Raw genomic sequence first — 20,560 nt, 5'->3', positions numbered from 1 at the left:
TTTTGGATTTGAACAAAAATTGAACATCCAAAATGGAAACGTATAAATGCTGAGAGAGATAATTCCAAAATGTATCTCTGATTTAGAAGGATTGGCAAAAAGTGGGTTGTTTGGCTCTGGTAAATATCCAACCACACGTTAAGTTGAGAATTTAATTTTTTCTACTCCTTGAAATTTTTGGATCATTAGATCATTTGCATCTTCATCATGTTTCTGGCATGCATACCCACTACATTTAAAACATGTTAGAATCAATTAGAAATATCTCTCTTATAAAATTCCACTAGGCTATTAGGGGTTTACTAGAGGAATTTTGCAAAACTTAGATAACAAAACTTTGGAGTTCATTTTTAGTGCGTGAAATAAGTTGCTTCACTTACATTTATTATAGTTTTAAATTTTTTTGGCAAAGATGAACTCTAAAATTTTTATTTTGTTGTGATCATTTTTTTTACGAGAACAGTTGAACAACTTGGGATTTGAAAAAAAATTGAACAACAAAAATTGAAATGCACAAATGCTGAGAGAGATAATTCAAAAAAGTATCTCTGATTTTGAACGATAGGAAAAAATTGGGTTGTTTGGCCATGGTCAATATCCCACCACACGTTAACTTAAGAATATAAGTTTTTCTACTCACTTGAAATTTTTGGATCATTAGGTCATTTGCATCTTCAACATGTTTCTGGCAAGCATACCCACCACATTTAAAACTTGTTTGGATCTATTAGAAATCTCTTTCTTATAAAATTCCACTAAGCTATTAGGGTTTGTACTAGTGGAATTTCCCAAACATGGATAACAAAACTTTGGAGTTCATTTTTAGTGCGTGAATTAATTTTCTTCACTAACATTTATTATAGTTTTCGAATTTTTTTGCATACATGAACTCTTAAATTTTCATTTTGTTGTGATCGTTTTGTTTACAAGAAGAGAGGAAGAAGTTTGGATTTGCGAAAAAATTGAACATCCAAAATGGAAACACACAAATGCTGAGAAAGATAATTCAAAAAAGTATCTCTGATTTTGAAGGATAGGCAAAAAGTAGGTTGTTTGGCCATGGTCAATATCCAACCACACGTTAACTTGAGAATTTAATTTTTTCTACTCCTTGAAATTTTTGGATCATTAGGTTATTTACATCTTCAACATGTTTCTGGCCTGCAAACCCACCACATTTAAAACATGATAGGATCTATTAGAAATCTCTTTCTTATAAAATTCCACCAAGCTATTAAGGGTTGTACTAGTGGAATTTCCCAAACATGGATAACAAAACTTTGGAGTTCATTTTGAGAGAGTGAAATAATTTTCTTCACTTACATTTATCATAGTTTTCAATTTTTTTTGCATACAGGTACTCTAAAATTTTCCTGTTGGTTTCATTGTTTTGTTTATGAGAAAAGTGGGACAAGTTTGGATTTGAAAAAAAATTGAACATCCAAAATGGAAGCGTACAAATCCTGAGAGAGATAATTCTAGAAAGTATCTCTAATTTTGAAGGATAGGCAAAAAGTGGGTTGTTTGGCTCTAGTAAATATCCAACCACACGTTAACTTGAGAATTTAATTTTTTCAACTAGTTGAAATTTTTGGATCATTGGGTCGTTTGGATCTTCAACATCTTTCTGGTCTGCATACCCACCACAATAAAAACATTTTAGAATCAATTAGAAATCTCATTCTTATAAAATTCCACCAAGATATTAGGGGTTTTACTAGTGGAATTTCCCAAACATGGATAACAAAACTTTGGAGTTCATTTTTAGTGCATGAAATAATTTTCATCACTTACATTTATTATAGTTTTCAATTTTTTTGCATACATGAACTCTAAAACTTTAAGTTTGTTGTGATCGTTTTTTTTACGAAAAAAGTGGGACAAGTTTGGATTCGAAAAAAAAATTGAACATCCAAAATGGAAGATCACAAATGCTAAGAGAGATAATTCCAAAATGTATCTCTAATTTTGAAGGCTTGGCAAAAAGTGGGTTGTTTGGCTGTGGTAAATATCCAACCACACGTTAAGTTGAGAATTTAATTTTTTCTACTCCTTGAAATTTTTGGATCATTAGATCATTTGCATCTTCATCATGTTTCTGGCATGCATACCCACTACTTTTAAAACATGTTTGAATCAATTAGAAATATCTCTCTTATAAAATTCCACTAGTCTATTAGGGGTTGTACTAGAGGAATTTCCCAAACTTGGATAACAAAACTTTGGAGTTCATTTTTAGTGCGTGAAATAAGTTGCTTCACTTACATTTATGATAGTTTTTAATTATTTTTTTTGCATACATGAACTCCTAGATTTTCATTGTGATCTTTTTTTTTTACAAGAAAAGTGGGATAAGTTTGGATTTGAAAAAAAATTGAACATCCAAAATGGAAGCGCACAAATGCTGAGAAAGATAATTTCGAAAAGTATCCTCTATTTGGAAGGATAGGCAAAAATTGGGTTATTTGGCTCTGGTAAATATCCGACCACACGTTAACTTGAGAATTTAATTTTTTCTACTCCTTGAAATTTTTGGATCATTAGGTCAATTACATCTTCAACATGTTTCTGGCATGCATACCCACTACATTTATAACATTTTAGGATCAATTAGAAATCTCTTTCTTATAAAATTCCACCAAGCTATTAGGGCTTGTACTTGTGGAATTTCCCAAACATGGAACAAACCTTTGGAGTTCATTTTTAGTGCATGAAATAATTTTTGTACTTACATTTATTATCGTTTCCAAATTTTTTTGCATACATGAACTCTTAAGTTTTCCTTTTGTAGTGATGGTTTTGTTTACGAGAAAAGTGGGACAGGTTTGGATTTGAAAAAAAAATTAAACATCCAAAATGGAAATGCACAAATGCTGAGAGAGATAATTCCAAAAGTATCTCTGATTTTGAAGGATAGGCAAAAAGTTGGTTGTTTGGCTCTGGTAAATATTCAACCACACGTTAACTTGAGAATTTAATTTTTTCAACTCCAAATTTTTGGATAATTAGGTCATTTGCATCTTCAACATGTTTCTGGCATGCATACCTACCACATTTAAAACATGTTAGGATCAATTAGAAATTTGTTTCTTATAAAGTTTCACCAAGCTATTAGGGGTTGTACTAGTGGAATTACCCAATCATGGATAAAAAACTTTGGTGTTCATTTTTTGTGCGTAAAATAATTTTATTCACTCACATTTCTTATAGTTTTCAAATTTTTTTGCATAGATTAACTATAAAATTTTTCATTTTTGTTGTGATCGTTTTGTTTAGGAGAATAGTGGGACTAGTTTGGATTCGAAAAAAAATTGAACATCAAAAATGGAAATGCACAAATGTTGAGAGAGATAAAGCCAAAAAGTATCTCTAATTTATAAGGATAGCCAAAAAGTGGGTCGTTTGGCTCTGGTAAATATCCAACCAGACGTTAAATTGAGAATTTACTTTTTTCTACTTCTTTAAATTTTTGGATCATTAGGTCATTTTCATCTTTAACATGTTTATGGCATGCATACCCACCACATTTAAAACATGTTAGGATCAATTAGAAATCTCTTTCTTATAAAATTCCACCAAGCTATTACGGGTTGTACTAGTGGAATTTCTCCTTGAAATTTTTGGATCATTATGTCATTTGCATCTTCAACATGTTTCTGGCATGCTTGCCCACCACATTTAAAACATGATGGGAACAATTAGAAATCATTTTCTTATAAAATTCCACCAAGCTATTTGGGGTTGCACTAGTGGAATTTCCCAAACATGGATAACAAAACTTTGGAGTTCATTTTTTAGTGCATGAAACAATTTTCTTCTCTTTCATTTATTATTGTTTTCAAATTTTTTTGCCTACATGAACTCTAAAATTTTCATTTTGTTGTGATCGTTTTGTTTACGAGAAAAGTGGGACAAGTTTGGATTTGAAAAAAAATTGAACATCCAAAATGGAAGCGCACAAATGCTAAGAGAGATAATTCCTCAAAGCATCTCTGATTTTGAATGATAGACAAAAAGTGGGTTGTTTGGCTTTGGTAAATATCCAACCAGACGTTAACTTGGGAATTTAATTTTTTCTACTCCTTGAATTTTTTAAATCATTAGGTCTTTTGCATCTTCAACATGTTTATGGCATGCTACCCCCAACATTTAAAACATGTCAGGATCAATTAGAAATCTCTTTCTTAAAAAAATCAACCAAGCTATTATGGGTTGTACTAGTGGAATTTCCTAAACATGGATAACAAAACTTTGGAGTTCATTTTTTAGTGCGTGAAATAATTTTCTTCACTTACATTTATTATAGTTTTCAAATTTTTTTGCATACATGAACCCTAAAATTTTCATTTTGTTGTGATCGTTTTGTTTAAGAGAAAAGTGGGACATGTTTGGACATGAAAACAAATTGAACGTCCAAAATGGAAACACACAAATACTGAGAGAGATAATTCCAAAAAGTATCTCTGATTTTGAAGGATAGGCAAAAAGTGAATTGTTTGGCTCTGGTAAATATCCAACCACACGTTAACTAAAGAATTGAATTTTTCCACTCCTTGAAATTTTTGGATCATTAGGTCATTTGCATCTTCAACATGTTTCTGGATTGCATACCCACCACATTTAAAACAAGTTAGGATCCATTAAAAATCACTTTCTAATAAAATTCTACTGAGCTATTAGGGGTTGTACTAGAGGAATTTTCCAAACATGCATATCAAAACTTTAAAGTTAATTTTTTATTGCGTGAAATAATTTTCTACACTTACATTTATTATAGTTTTCAAAATTTTCTTTCATACATGAGCTCTAAAATTTTTATTTTGCTGTGATCGTTTTGTTTAAGAGAAAAGTGGGACAAGTTTGGACTTGAAAACAAATTGAACGTCCAAAATGGAAACACATAAATGCTGAGAGAGATAATTCCAAAAAGTATCTCTGATTTTGAAGGATAGGCAAAAAGTGGATTGTTTGGCTCTGGTAAATATCCAACCACACGTTAACTAAAGAATTGAATTTTTCTACTCCTTGAAATTTTTGGATCATTAGGTCATTTGCATCTTCAACATGTTTCCTGATTGCATACCCACCACATTTAAAACAAGTTAGGATCAATTAAAAATCACTTTCTAATAAAATTCTACTGAGCTATTAGGGTTTGTACTGGAGGAATTTCCCAAACATGCATATCAAAACTTTAGAGTTAATTTTTTATTGCGTGAAATAAATTTCTACACTTACATTTATTATATTTTTCAAAATTTTCTTTCATACATGAGCTCTAAAATTTTTATTTTTTTGGGATCGTTTTGTTTATGAGAAAAGTGAGACAAGTTTGGATTTGAAAAAAAAATTGAACATCCAAAAAGGAAACGCTCAAATGCTGAGAGAGATAATTCAAAAAAGTATCTCTGATTTTGAAGGATTTGCAAAAAGTACGTTGTTTAGCTCTGGTAAATATCCAACCACACATAAACTTGAGAATTTAATTTTTCTACTCCTTGAAATTTTTGGATCATTAGGTCATTTTCATCTTCAACATGTTTCTGGCTTGCTTACCCGCCACAATTAGAACAAGTTAGGTACAATTAGAAATATCTTTCTTATAAAATTCCACCAAGCTATTAGGGGTTGTACTAGTGGAATTTCCCACACTTAGACAACAAAACTTTGGAGTTCATTTTTTAGTGCGTGAAATAATTTTCTTCACTTACATTTATTATATTATTTAAATTTTTTAGGGAACATGAACTCTAAAATTTTAATTTTGTTGTGATCGTTTTGTTTACAAGAAAAGTGGGACAAGTTTGGATTTGAAAAAAAATTGAACATCCAAAATTGAAATGCACAAATGCTGAGAGAGTTAATTCCAAAAAGTAGTTCTGATTTTGAAGGATAGGGAAAAAGTGGGTTGTTTGGCTCTAGTAAATATCCAATCGCACGATAACTTGAAAATTTAATTTTTTCTACTCCTTGAAACTTTTTGATCATTAGGTCATTTGTATCTTCAACATGTTCCTAGCTTGCATACCCACCACATTTAAAACATGTTAGGATCAATTAGAAATCTCTTTCTTATAAAATTCCACCAAGCTATTAGGGGTTGTACAAGTGGAATTTCCCAAACATTGATAACAAAGCTTTTGAGTTCATTTTTTAGTGCGTGAAATAATTTTCTTCACTGACATTTGTTGTAGTTTTCAAATTGTTTTGCATGCATGAACTCTAAAATTTTCAATTTGTTGAGATCGTTTTGTTTTCGAGAAAAGTGGGACAAGTTTGGATTTTAAAAAAATTGAACATTCAAAATGGAAACACACAAATGTTGAGAGATAATTCCAAAATGTATCTCGGATTTAGATGGATAGGCATAAAGTGGGAAGTTTGGCTCTACTAAACATCCATCTACACATTAACTTGAGAATTTAATTTTTTCTTCTCCAAGAAATTTTTGGATCATTAGGTCATTTGCATCTTCAACATGTTTCTGGCATGCATACCTGTCAAATTTAAAACAAGCTGGGATCAATTAGAAATCTCTTTCTTATAAAATTCCACCAAGCTATTAGGGGTTGAACTAGTGGAATTTCTAAAACTTGGATAACAAAACTTTGGAGTTCATGTTTTAGTGCGTGAAAAAAATTTCTTCACTTACATTATATATAGTTTTCAAATTTTTTTGCATACATGAACTCTAAAATTTTCATCTTGTTGTGATCGTTTTGTTTACAAGAAAAGTAAGACAAGTTTGGATTTGAAAAAAAATTGAGCATTCAAAATTGAAACGGACTAATGCTGAGAGAGATAATTCGTAAAGTATCTCTGACTTTGAAGCATAGGCAAAAAGCGGGTTGTTTAGGTCATTTGCATCTTCAACATGTTTCTGGCATGCATACCCACCACATTTAAAACATATTAGGATCAGTTTGAAATCTCTTTCTTATAAAATTCCACAAAGCTATTAAGGGTTGTATTAGTGAAATTTCCCAAACATCGATAACAAAACTTTGGAGTTCATTTTTTTGTGCGTGAAATAATTTTCTTCACTTACATTTATTATAGTTTTCAATTTTTTTTCCATATATGAACTCTAAAATTTTCATTATGTTGTGATCATTTTATTTACGAAAAAAGTGGGACAATTTGGATTTGAAAAAAAATTGAACATCCAAAATGGAAACGCACAAATGCTGAGAGAGATAATTCCAAAAAGTATCTACTATTTTGATGGATAGGAAAAAAGTGGGTTGTTTAGCCCTCGTAAATATCCAACCACACATTAACTTGAGAATTTAATTTTTTCTACTCTTTCAAATTTTTGGATCATTAGGTCATTTGCATCTTCAATATGTTTCTGGCATGCATACCCACCACATTTAAAACATGTTACGATCAATTAGAAATCTCTTTCTAATAAAATTTCACCAAGCAATTTGGGGTTGTACAAGTGGAATTTCCCAAACATGGACAACAAAACTTTGGAGATCATTTTTTAGTGCGTGAAATAATTTTCTTCATTTACATTGATTATACTTTTCTTTTTTTTTGCGTACATGAACTCTAAAATTTTCATTTTTTTCTGATCGTTATGTTTAAGGGAAAGTTGGCACAAGTTTGGATTTGAAAAAAAATTGAAAATCCAAAATGGAAACGCACAAATGCAGAGAGAGATAATTCCAAAAAACATCTTTGATTTTGAAGGATAGGCAAATAGTGGGTTGTTGGGCTCTGGTTAATATCCAACCACACGTTAGCTTGAGAATTTAATTTTTTCTACTCCTTGAAATTTTTAGATCATTAGGTCATTTGCATCTTTAACATGTTTCTAACATGCATACCCGTCACAATTTAAACAAGTTAGGTACAATTAGAAATCTCTTTCTTATAAAATTCCACCAAGCTATTAATGGTTGTACTAGTGAAATTTTCCAAACATGGATAACAAAAGTTTGGAGTTCAGTTTTAGTGCGTGAAATAATTTTTTTCGCTTTCAGTTATTATAGTTTTAATTTTTTTTGCATACATGAACTCTAAAATTTTCATTTTGTTGTGATCGTTTTGTTTTCGAGAAAAGTGGGACAAGTTTGGATTTAAAAAAATAATTGAACATCCAAAATGGAAACACACACACGCTGAGAGTGATAATTTCAAAAGTATCTCTGATTTCGAAGGATAGGGAAAAAGTGGGTTTTTTGGCTCTGGTAAATATGCAACCACACCTTAACTTGAGAATTTAATTTTTTCTAGTCCTTGAAATTTTTTATCATTAGGTGATTTGCATTTTCAACATAATTCTGCAATGGATACCCACCAAATTTAAAACATGTTAGGATCAATTAAAAATCTCTTACTTCTAAAATTCTACCAAGCTATTAGGGGATGTACTAGTGGAATTTTCCAAACATGGATCACAAATTTTGTAGTTCATTTTTAGTGCATGAAATAATTTTCTTTAGTTACCCATTTTCTTTAGTGAACTCTAAAATTTTCATTTTGTTGTGATAGGTTTGCTTACAAGAAAAATGGGAAAAGTTTGGATTTGAAAAAAAATTGAACATCCAAAATGGAAGCGCACAAATGCTGAGAGAGATAATTCCGAAAAGTATCCTCTATTTGGAAAGATAGGCAAAAATTGGGTTGTTTGGCTCTGGTAAATATCCAACCACACGTTAACTTGCAAATTTAATTTTTTCTACTCGAAATTTTTGGATCATTAGGTCATTTGCATCTTCAACATGTTTCTGGCATGTGTACCCACCACATTTCAAACTTGTTACGATCAATTAGAAATTTCTTTCTTATGAAATCTCACCAAGCTATTCGGGGTAGTACAAGTGGAATTTCCCAAAATTGGATAACAAAACTTTGGAGTTCATTTTTAGTGCTTGAAATAATTTTCTTCACTTACATTTATTATAGTTTTCAAATTTTTTTGCATACATGAACTCTAAAATTTTCATTTTGCTGTGATCGTTTTGTTTACGAGAAAAGTTGGACAAGTTTGGATTTGAAAAAAAAAATTAAACTTCCAAAATGGAAATGCACAAATGCTGAGAGAGATAATTCCCAAAGTATATCTGATTTTGAAGGATAGGCAAAAAGTGGGTTGTTTGGCTCTGGTGAATATTCAACCACACGTTAACTAAAGAATTTAATTTTTTCTACTCCTTGAATTTTTTTTATCATTAGGTCATTTGCCTCTTCAACATGTTTCTTGCATGCATACCCACCACATTTATAACATGTTAGATCAATTAGAAATCTCTTTCTTATAAAATTCCACCAAGCTATTAGGGGTTGTACTAGTGAAATTTCCAAAACACGGATAACAAACCTTTGGAGTTCATTTTTAGTGCATGAAATAATTTTCTTCACTTACATTCAATATCGTTTTCAAATTTTTTTGCATACATGTACTCTAAAATTTTCATTTTGTAGTGATCGTTTTGCTTACGAGAAAAGAGGGACAAGTTTGGATTTGAAAAAAAAATTAAACATCCAAAATGGAAATGCACAAATGCTGAGAGAGATAATTCCAAAAAGTATCTTTGATTTTGTAGGATAGGATAAAAGTTGGTTGTTTGGCTTTGTTGAAAATATGCAACCACACGTAACTTGAGAATTTAATTTTTTTCTACTCCTTGAAATTTTTGGATCATTAGGTCATTTGCATCTTCAACATGTTTCTGGCATGCATACCCACCACATTTAAATCATGTTAGGATCAATTAGAAATCATTTTCTTTTAAAATTCCACCAAGCTATTAGGGGTTGTTCTAGTGGAATTTCCCAAACATGGATAACAAAACTTAGGAGTTCCTTTTTTAGTGCGTGAAATAATTTTCTTCTCTTACATTTATTATAGTTTTCAAATTTTTTTGCATACATGAACTCTAAAATTTTCATTTTGTTGTGATCGTTTTATTTACGAGAAAACTGGGACAAGTTTGGATTTCAAAAAAAATTGAACATCCAAAATGGAATTGCACAAATTCTGATAGAGATAACTCCTAAAAGTATCTCTGATTTTGAATGATTGAAAAAATGAGGGTTGTTAGGCTCTGGTAAATATCCAAGCACACGTTAAGTTGAGAATTTAATTTTTTTTAACTCCTTGATATTTTTGGATCATTAGGTCTTTTGCATCTTAAACATTTTTCTGGCATGCAAACCCACAACATTTAAAACATGTTTGGATCAATTTGAAATCTCTTTCTGATAAAATTCCACCAAGTTATTAGGGGTTGTACTTGTGGAATTTTCCAAACATGGATAACAAAACTTTTGAGTTCTTTTTTTAGTTCATGAAATAATTTTCTTCACTTACATTTATTATAGTTTTCATATTTTTTTGCATACATAAACTCTAAAATTTTTATTTTGTTGTGATCGTTTTGTTTAAGAGAAAAGTGGGACAAGTTGGGATTTGAAAAAAAAATTGAACATCCAAAATGGAAACGCACAAATACTGAGAGAGATAATTCCAAAAAGTATCTCTGATTTTGGAGGATAGGTGAAAAGTGGGTTATTTGGCTCTGGTAAATATACAACCATACGTTAACTTGAGAATTTAATTTTTTCTACTCCTTGAAATTTATGGATCATTAGGTCTTTTGCATCTTCTACATGTTTCTGGCATGCGTACCCACCACATTTAAAATATGTTAGGATTAATTAAAAATCTGTTTCTTATCAAATTCCACCAAGCTATTAGGGGTGTTACAAGTGGAATTTCTCAAACATGGATAACAAAACTATGGAGTCCATTTTTTATTGCATGAAATAATTTTTCCCCTTACATTTATTATAGTTTTCAAATTTTTTTGCATTCATGTACTCTAAAATTTTCATTTTGTTGTGATCGTTTTTTTTACGAGATAAGTGGGACAAGTTGGAATTTGAAAAAAAAATCGAACGTCCAAAATGGAAGCGCACAAATGCTGAGAGAGATATTTCCTAAAAACATCTCTGATTTTGAATGATAGACAAAAAGAGGGTTGTTTGGCTTTGGTAAATATCCAACGACACGTTAACTTGAGAATTTTATTTTTTCTACTCCTTGAATTTTTTTGATCATTAGGTCTTTTACATCTTCAACATGTTTATAGCATGCAAACCCACAACATTTAGAACATGTTAGGATCAATTAGAAATCTCTTTCTTTTAAAATTCCACCATGCTATTAGGGGTTGTACTAGTGGAATTTTCCAAACATGGATAACAAAACTTTGGGGTACATTTTTTAGTTCATGAAATAATTTTCTTCACTTATATTTATTATAATTTTCAAATTTTTTTCCATACATGAACTCTAAAGTTTTCATTTTATTGTGATCTTTTTTTTAAGAGAAAAGTGGGATAAGATTGGATGTGAAAAAAAATTGAACATCCAAAATGGAAGCGCACAAATGCTGAGAGAGATAATTCCGAAAAGTATCCTCTATTTGGAAGGATATGCAAAAATTGGGTTGTTTGGTTCTGGTTAATATCCGACCACACGTTAACTTGAGAATTTAATTTTTTCTACTCCTTGAAATTTTTGGATCATTATGTCACTCGGATCTTCAACATGTTTCTGGCATGCGTACCCACCACATTTATAACATGTTACGATCAATTAGAAATTTCTTTCTTATGAAATTACACCAAGCTATTCGGGATAGGACTAGTGGAATTTCCCAAAATTGGATAACAAAACTTTGGAGTTCATTTTTAGTGCCTGAAATAATTTTCTTCACTTACATTAATTATAGTTTTAAAATTTTTTTGCATACATGAACTCTAAAATTTTCATTTTGTTGTGATCGTTTTCTTTACGAGAAAAGTGGGACAAGTTTGGATTTGAAAAAAAAAAATTGGACATCCAAAATGGAAATGCACAAATGCTGTCAGAGATAATTCCGAAAAGTATATATGATTTTGAAGGATAGACAAAAAGTGGGTTGTTTGGCTCTGGTAAATATTCAACCACACATTAACTTAAGAATTTAATTTTTTCTACACCTTGAAATTTTTTTATCATTAGGTCATTTGCCTCTTCAACATGTTTCTTGCATGCATACCCACCACATTTATAACATGTTAGATCAATTGGAAATCTCTTTCTTATAAAATTCCACCAAGCTATTAGGGGTTGTACTAGTGGAAATTGCCAAACATGCATAACAAACCTTTGCAGTTCATTTTTTGTGCATGAAATAATTTTCTTCACTTTCATTTATAATATTTTTCAAATTTTTTTGCATACATGTACTCTCAAATTTTCATTTTGTAGTGATCGTTTTGTTTACGAGAAAACTGGGAGAGGTTTGGGTTTGAAAAAAATTAAACATCCAAAATGGAAAAGCACAAATGCTGAGAGAGATAATTCCAAAAAGTTTCTTTGATTTTGTAGGCTAGGATAAAAGTTGGTTGTTTGGCTTTGGTGAAAATATCCAACCACACGTTATCTTGAGAATTTAATTTTTTTCTACTCGAAATTTTTGGATCATTAGGTCAGTTGCTTCTTCAACATGTTTCTGGCATGCATACCCACCACATTTAAAACATGTTAGGATCAATTAGAAATCACTTTCTTATAAAATTCCACCAAGCTATTAGGGGTTGTAGTAGTGAAATTTCCCAAACATGGAGAACAAAACTTTGGAGTTCCTTTTTGAGTACGTGAAAAAAATTTCTTCTCTTACATTTATTATAGTTTTCAAATTTTTTTGCATACATGAATTCTAAAATTTTGATTTAGTTGTGATCGTTTTATTTACGAGAAAACTGGGACAAGTTTGGATTTGAAAAAAAATTGAAAATCCAAAATGGAATTGCACAAATGCTGATAGGGATAATTCCTAAAAGTTTCTCTGATTTTGAATGACTGAAAAAATGTGGGTTGTTTGGCTCTGGTAACTATCCAACCACACGTTAAGTTGAGAATTTAATTTTTTTTACTCCTTGAATTTTTAGGATCATTAGGTCTTTTGCATCTTAAACATGTTTCTTGCATGCAAACCCACAACATTTAAAACATGTTAGGTTCAATTTCAAATCTCTTTCTTATAAAATTCCACCAAGCTATTAGGGGTTGTACTAGTGGAATTTTTGAAACATGGATAACAAAACTTTTGAGTTCTTTTTTAAGTTCATGAAATAATTTTCTTCACTTACATTTATTATAGTTTTCATATTTTTTTGCAAACATGAACTCTAAAATTTTCATTTTGTTGTGATCGTTTTGTTTAAGAGAAAAGTGGGACAAGTTTGGATTTGAAAAAAAATTGAACATCCAAAATGGAAACGCACAAATACTGAGAGAGATAATTCCAAAAAGTATCTCTGATTTTGGAGGATAGGTGAAAAGTGGGTTGTTTGGCTCTGGCAAATATCCAACCACACGTTAACTTGAGAATTTAATTGTTTCTACTCCTTGAAATTTTTGGATCATTAGGTGATTTGCATCTTCTACATGTTTCTTGCATGCATACCCACCACATTTAAAACACGTTAGGATCAATTAAAAATAACTTTTTTATCAAATTCCACCAATCTATTAGGGGTTGGACAAGTGGAATTTCTCAAACATGGATAACAAAACTTTGGAGTCCATTTTTTAGTGCGTGAAATAATTTTTTCCCCTACATTTACTATAGTTTTCAATTTTTTTTGCATTCATGAACTGTAAAATTTTCATTTTGTTGTGACCGTTTTGTTTACGAGATAAGTGAGAAAAGTTTGAATTTGAAAAAAAATTGAACATCCAAAATGGAAACGCACAAATGCTAAGTGAGATAATTGCAAAAAGTTTCTCTGATTTTGAAGGATTGGCAAAAAGTGGGTTGTTTGGCTCTGGTAAATATCCAACCACACGTTAACTTGAGAATTTAGTTTTTTCTACTCCTTGAAATTTTTGGATCATTAGGTCATTTGCATCTTCAACATGTTTCTAGCATGCATACCCACCACATTTAAAACATGTTGGGATCAATTTGAAATAACTTTCTTTTAAAATTCCACCAAACTCTTAGGGGTTGTACTAGTGGAAATTCCAAAACATGGATCACAAAACTTTGGAGATCATTTTTTAGTACGTTAAAAAAATTTCTTCTCTTACATTTATTATTGTTTTCAAATTTTTTTACATACATGAACTCTAAAATTTTCATTTTGTTGTGATCGTTTTGTTTACGAGAAAAGTGGGACAAGTTTGGATTTGAAAAACAAATTGAACATCCAAAATGGATGCGCACAAATGCTGAGAGAGATATTTCCTAAAAGCATCTCTGATTTTGAATGGTAGACAAAAAGAGGGTTGTTTGGCTTTGGTAAATATCCTACCACACGTTAACTTGAGAATTTAATTTTTTTTACTCCTTGAATTTTTTGGATCATTAGGTCTTTTACATCTTCAACATGTTTATAGCATGCAAACCAACAACATTTAAAACATGTTAGGATCAATTACAAATCTCTTTCTTTTAAAATTCCACCAAGCTATTAGGGGTTGTTCTAGTGGAATTTTCCAAACATGGATAACAAAACTTTGGAGTTCCTTTTTTAGTTCATGAAATAATTTTCTTCACTTACATTTATTATAATTTTCAAATTTTTTCGCACACATGAACTCAAATATTTTCATTTTCTTGTGATCTTTTTTTTTACGAGAAAAGTGGGATAGGTTTGGATGTGAAAAAAAATTGAACATCCAAAATGGAAGCGCACAAATGCTGAGAGAGATAGTTCCGAAAAGTATCCTCTATTTGGAAGGATAGGCAAAAATTGGGTTGTTCGGCTCTGGTAAGTATCCAACCACAACTTAACTTGAGAATTTAATTTTTTCTACTCCTTGAAATGTTTGGATCATTAGGTCATTTGCATCTTCAACATGTTTGTGGCATGCGTACCTACCACATTTAAAACATGTTACGATCAATTAGAAATATTTTTCTTATGAAATTCCACCAAGCTATTCGCGGTAGTACTAGTGGAATTTCCCAAAATTGGATAACAAAACTTTGGATTTTATTTTTAGTGCATGAAATAATTTTCTTCACTTACATTAATTATAGTTTTCAAATTTTTTTGCATACATGAACTTTAAATTTTTCATTTTGTTGTGATCGTTTTGTTTACGTGAAAAGTGGGACAAGTTTGGATTTGAAAAAAAAATTGAACATCCAAAATGGAAATGCACAAATGCTGAGATAGATAATTCCAAAAAGTATATCTGATTTTGACGGATAGGTAAAAAGTGGGTTGTTTGGCTCTGGTAGATTGCACAAATGCTGATAGAGATACTTCCTAAAAGTTTCTCTGATTTTGAAAGATTGAAAAAATGAGGGTTGTTTGGCTCTGGTAAATATCCAACCACACGTTCAGTTGAGAATTTAATTTTTTCTACTCGTTGAAGTTTTTGGATCATTAAGTCTTTTGCATCTTAAACATGTTTCTGTCATGCCAACCCACAACATTTAAAACATGTTAGGATCAATTTGAAATCTCTTTCTTATAAAATTCCACCAAGCTATTAGGGGTTGTACTAGTGGAATTTTCCAAACAGGGATAACAAAACTTTTGAGTTCATTTTTTAGTTCATGAAATAATTTTCTTCACTTACATTTATTATAGTTTTCAAATTTTTTTTATACAAGAACTCTAAAATTTTCTTTTTATTGTGATTGTTTTATTTACGAGAAAATTGGGAAGTGTTTGGATTTAAAAAAAAATTGAACATTGAAAATGGAATTGCACAAATGCTGAGAGAGATAATTCCTAAAAGTCTCTCAGATTTTGAATGATTGAAAAAATGAGGGATGTTTGGCTCTGGTAAATATCATACCACACGTTAAGTTGAGAATTTATTTTTTTCTACTCCTTGAAGTTTTTAGATTATTAGGTCTTTTGCATCTTAAACATGTTTCTGGCATGCAAACCCACAACATTTAAAACATGTTAGGATCAATTTGAAATCTCTTTCTTATAAAATTCCACCAAGCTATTAGGGGTTGTACTAGTGGAATTTTCCAAACATGGGTGACAAAACTTTGGTGTTCATTTTTTAGTTCATGAAATAATTTTCTTCACTTTCATTTATTATAGTTTTCATATTTTTTTGCATACATGAACTCTAAAATTTTCATTTTGTTGTGATCGTTTTGTTTAAGAGAAAAGTGGGACAAGTTTGGATTTGAAAAAAAATAAAACATCCAAAATGGAAACGCACAAATACTGAGAGAGATAATTCCAAAAAGTATCTCTGATTTTGGAGGATAGGTGAAAAGTGGGTTGTTTGGCTCTGGTAAATATCCAACCACACGTTAACTTGAGAATTTCATTTTTTCTACTCCTTGAAATTTTTGGATCATTATGTCATTTGCATCTTCTACATGTTTCTGGCATGCATACCCACCACATTTAAAACATGTTAGGATCAATTAAAAATCTCTTTCTTATCAAATTCCACCAAGCTATTAGGGGTTGTACAAGTGGAATTTCTCAAACATGGATAACAAATCATTGGAGTTCATTTTTTAGTGGGTGAAAAACTTTTCTTCTCTTACATTTATTATTGTTTTCAAATTTTTTTACATACATGAAGTCTAAAATTTTCATTTTGTTGTGATCGTTTTGTTTACGAGAAAAGTGGACAAGTTTGGATTTGAAAAACAAATTGAACATCGAAAATGGAAGCGCACAAATGGTGAGGGAGATATTTCCTAAAGCACCTCTAATTTTAAATGATAGACAAAAATAGGGTTGTTTGGCTTTGGTAAATATCCAACCACACGTTAACTTGAGAATTTTATTTTTTCTACTCTTTGAATTTTTTTGATAATTAGGTCTTTTACATCTTCAACATGTTTATAGCATGCAAACCCACAACTTTTAAAACATGTTAGGATCAATTGGAAATCTCTTTCTTATAAAATTCCAGCAAGCTATTAGGGGTTGTACAAGTGGAATTTTCCAAACATGGATAGCAAAACTTTGGAGTTCATTTTTTAGTTCATGAAATAATTTTCTTCACTTACATTTATTATAATTTTAAACTTTTTTTGCATACATGAACTCTAAAATTTTCATTTGCTTGTGATCTTTTTTTTTTTTATGAGAAAAGTGGGATAAGTTTGTATGTGAAAAAAAATTGAACATCCAAAATAGAAGCGCACAAATGCTGAGAGAGATAATTCCGAAAAGTATCCTCTATTTGGAAGGATAGGAAAAAATTTGGGATGTTTGGCTCAGGTAAATATCCAACCACACGTTTACTTGATAATTTAATTTTTTCTACTCCTTGAAATTTTTGGATCATTAGGTCATTTGCATCTTCAACAAGTTTCTTGCTTGCATATCCTCCACATTTAAAACATGTTAGGATCAATTAGAAATCTCTTTCTTATAAAATTCCACCAAGCTATTAGGGGTAGTACTAGTGGAATTTCCCAAACATGGATAACAAACGTTTGGAGTTCATTTTTAGTGCATTAAATAATTTTCTTCGCTTTCAGTTATTATAGTTTTAAATTTTTTTGCAAACATGAACTCTAAAAATTTCATTTTGTTGTGATAGATTTGTTTACAAGAAAAGTGGGACAAGTTTGGATTTGAAAATAAATTGAACATCCAAAATGTAAATGCACGAATATTGAGAGAGATAATTCCAAAAAGTATCTCTGATTTTGAAGGATAGGCAAAAAGTGTGTAGTTTGGCCATGGTAAATATACAACCACATGTTAACTTGAGAATTTAATTTTTTCTACACCTTGAAATTATTGGATCATTAGGTCATTTCCATCTTCAACATGTTTCTGGCATGCAAACCCACCACATTTAAAACAAATTAGGATCAATTAGAAATCTCTTTCTTATAAAATTCCAACAAGCTATTAGAGGTTGTACTAGTGGAATTTCCCAGACATGGACAACAAAACTTTGGAGTTCATTTTTTTAGTGCGTGAAATAATTTTCTTCACTTACATTTATTATAGTTTTTAATTTTTTTTGCATACAAGAACTCTAAAATTTTCATTTTTTTGTGATTGTTTTGTTTACGAGAAAAATTGGACAAGTTTGGATTTTTAAAAAAATTGAACATCGAAAATGGAAACGTACAAATGTTGAGAAAGATAATTCCAAAAAGTATCTCTGATTTGAAGGATAGGCAAAAAGTGCATTGTTTGGCTCTGGTTAATATCCAACCACACGTTAACTTGAGAATTTATTTTTTTCTACTCCTTGAAATTTTTCGATCATTAGGTCTTTTGCATCTTCAACCTTTTTCAGGCATGCATACCCGCCACATTTAAAACAAGTTAGGATCAATTAGAAATCTCTTTCTTATAAAATTCAACGAACCTATTAGGCGTTGTACTAGTGGAATTTCCCAAATTTGGATGAGAAAACTTTGGAGTTCATTTTTTAGTGCGTGAAATAATTTTCTTCACTTACATTTATTATAGTTTTCATTTTTTTTTTTTGCGAACATTAACTCTAAAATTTTCATTTTTTTGTGATCGTTTTGTTTACTAGAAAAGTGGGACATGTTTGGATTTAAAAAAAAAAATGATCATCCAAAATGGAAATGCACAAATGCTGTAAGAGATAATTCCAAAAAGTATCTCTAATTTTGAAGGATAGGCAAAAAGTGGGTTGTTTGGTTATGGTAAATATCCAACCACACATTAACTTGAGAATTTAATTTTTTCTACTCCTTCAAATTTTTGGCTCATTAGGTCATATGCATCTTCAACATGTTTCTGGCAAGCATACCCGCCACATTTAAAACAAGTTAGGATCAATTAGAAATCTCTTTCTTATAAAATTCCACAAAGCTATTAGGGGATGTACGAATGGAATTTTCCAAACTTGGATGACAAAACTTTGGAGTTCATTTTTTAGTGCGTGAAATAATTTTTTTCACTTACGCTAATTATAGTTTTCTTATTTTTTTGTCAACATGAACACTAAAATTTTCATTTTGTTGTGATCTTTTTGTTTACTAGAAAAGTGGGACAAGTTTAGATTAAAAAAAATTAACATCCAAAATGCAAACACAAAAATGCTGAGAGAGATAATTCCAAAAAGTTTCTTTGATTCTGTAGGATAGAATAAAAGTTGGTTGTTTAGTTTTGGTGAAAATATCCAACCACACGTTAAATTGAGAATTTAATTTATTCTACACCTTGAAATTTTGGGATCATTAGGTTATTTGCATATTCAACATGTTTCTTGCATGCATACCCACCACATTTAAAACATGTTAAGATCAATTAAAAATCTCTTTCTTATAAAATTCAACCAAGCTATTAGGGGTTGTACAAGTGGAATTTCCCAAATCTGGATGACAAAACTTTGGAGTTCATTTTTTTGTACGTGAAATAATTTTCTTCACTTACATTTCTATTAGTTTTCAATTTTTTTTGCATACATGAACTCAAAAATTTTAATTTTGTTGAGATCGTTTTGTTTACGAGAAAAGTGGGACAAGTTTTGATTTGAAAAAAAATGGAACATCCAAAATGGAAACACACAAATGCTGAGAGAGATAATTCCAAAAAGTATCCCTGGTTTTGAAGGATAGGCAAAAAGTGGGTTGTATGGCACTAGTAAATATCCGACCACACGTTAACTTATGAATCTAATTTTTTCTACTTCTTGAAATTTTTGGATCATTAGATCATTTGCATCTTCAACATGTCATGCATACCCACCACATTTAAAACATGTTATGATCAATTAGAAATATCTTTTGTATAAAATTCCACCAAGCTATTTCGGTTTTGATTTTCCCAAACATGGATAAAAAAACTTGGAGTTTATTTTTTAGTGCATGAAATAATTTTCTTCACTTACATTTATTATAGTTTTCAAATTATTTTGCATACATGAACTCTAAAATTTGCATTTTGTTGTGATCGTTTTGTATAAGAGAAAGATGGGACAAGTTTGGATTTGAAAAAAATGAACATCGAAAATGGAAACGCACAAATACAGAGAGAGATAATTCCAAAAAGTATCTTTGATTTTGAAGGATAGGCAAAATGTGGGTTGTTTGGCTCAGGTAAACATCCAACCACACGTTAACTTGAGAATTCAATTTTTTCTACTCCTTCAAAATTTTTGGATCATTAGGTCATTCGCATCTTCGACATGTTTCTGGATTGCATACCCACCACATTTAAAACATGTTAGGATGAATTTGAAATCTCTTTCTTATAAAATTCCACCAAGCTATTAGGGGTTGTACTAGTGGAATTTCCCAAACATGGATAACAAAACTTTGGAGTTCATTTTTTAGTGTGTGAAATAATTTTCTTCACTTACATTTAGAATAGTTTTCAAATTTTTTTGCATACATGAATTCAAAAATTTTCTTTTTGTTGTGATTGTTTTGTTTACGAGAAAAGTGGGACATTTTTGGATTTGAAAAAAAACTGAACATCCAAAATGGAAACGCTCAAATGCTGAGAGCGATAATTAAAAAAAGTATCTCTGATTTTGAAGGATAGGCAAAAAGTGGGTTGTTTGGCGCTAGTAAATATCCAACCACATTTTAACTTGAGAATTTAATTTTTT

This window comes from Aristolochia californica, unplaced genomic scaffold (genome assembly GCF_029961685.1).
Source record: "Aristolochia californica isolate CCGP_79_NKW_82.1479 unplaced genomic scaffold, dmAriCali1.0.hap1 SCAF_6, whole genome shotgun sequence".
In the NCBI taxonomy this organism is placed as follows: domain Eukaryota; kingdom Viridiplantae; phylum Streptophyta; class Magnoliopsida; order Piperales; family Aristolochiaceae; genus Aristolochia; species Aristolochia californica.
The sequence above is the reverse complement of the archived record's forward strand: the minus strand, read 5'-3'. Positions refer to the sequence as shown.